This window comes from Orycteropus afer, unplaced genomic scaffold (genome assembly GCF_000298275.1).
Source record: "Orycteropus afer afer isolate SDZICR_OR568_19922 unplaced genomic scaffold, OryAfe1.0 scaffold00972, whole genome shotgun sequence".
Lineage (NCBI taxonomy): Eukaryota > Metazoa > Chordata > Mammalia > Tubulidentata > Orycteropodidae > Orycteropus > Orycteropus afer.
This window is the reverse complement of record NW_006922559.1, coordinates 267,592-268,992: the sequence shown is the minus strand read 5'-3', so window position 1 is coordinate 268,992 and position 1,401 is coordinate 267,592.

The window sequence follows — 1,401 nt, the reverse complement described above, 5'->3', positions numbered from 1 at the left end:
AAAAGCTTCACTGTGTGGTGATATTTGAGTTGGTTTTTGACAAACAATCTACCTATTGGAAAGAATGGGAAGGATAGTCTACGCAAAGCAAACGTTATATGCAAAGATACACATTTGGAATAATATGCCTTACTTGGGCTCAATGAGCAAACTCATGTGCTTAGATTGTAGGGTATTTTTGAGAAGGAAGCACAGAAAATAAGACTATGTTAGATGGACCACACTGAAGAGGCCCATATGGTAAGGTTTGGGGTTTCTCCATCCTGGGTATAGGAAGCCTTCACCAGAGCTAACTGAGCAGAGAAGGTCATAATCAAACTTGTGTTTAAGAAAACTCACTCTAAGGAGCATATGGTATGGGGGAAAAATGCTCTCATGTTGGAAACCAATTAGGTGGCAGCCATAGTGATCCTGAGTCCTTGGATGGTGCAAATGGTTAACACACTCCACCCAGAGACACCTCAGGAGGAAGCCCTGGCTCTCTGGTTGCTATTTTTAATGGCAATCAGCCACTGGAAACTTTATGGAGCATAGTTTTACTCTGACACATGTGGGGTCATCGTTGAGTCAATGTCGACTTGATGGTAACTGATTTCCATGGTGATCTCAGAGAGAAGAAAGTGGTCTGAGTGCAGACAATCAGTGACGATGGATGGAAGAGGACTAATTAGACAGGTAGTAAGAGGCAGAAATGACAGTATTAGATGAGTGCTTGTCAATAAAGGGAAAGAAAAGCCTGGTGAGGGCTTAAAGTGATCTCTGGCTTGGACGGTATGTTTAGCTGAGGTAAAGAACACAAAAGTGAAAACATTAGAAGCAGAGTAATCTGCTTGTTATTCTCTATAAGGAAAAATCAGGTAAGTATCGGTCAGTAAACAAAATGGCCTTTGCATTCTGAAGCTTCTAGACCCTTCCACAGCCCAGGCCTGCAACTCTCCACTTTTTCCTTGGAGCAGCCCCCAGGGATCCTAGCTACTCTGCTCTCCAAAGCTGCCAACACCAACTCTGTCCCTCGGGGATCCTCTTCCCTGGAGCTTCCCTACAGAGGAAACCAGTCTCTCAGCTTTCTCCTGTCTTGCAGTCCCCAAAGACAAGTACAGAAGATTTTTTTAAAAAATAAATTTACTATTAATCACTACAGGGAAAGAGAAAAACAAGAATTACCAACACAGGGGAATTACAAACCTTACGAAATCTCACAGATTTCTTTATCCTTCTCTTACTAGAGTGTAACAGATAGCCAGGATCCACCTTTACCCCTCATTTTGTTAAACTTTTGTTCTTATGTGTAGAGTTGAACAACTCCCAAAGCTAGTCAAGTGTCTATGCTTTACAAAGAGGGAATGCTGATTACTTTTTTGAGAAAACCCTTTTCTGTAAACAACTGGCCCAAATTTCTTC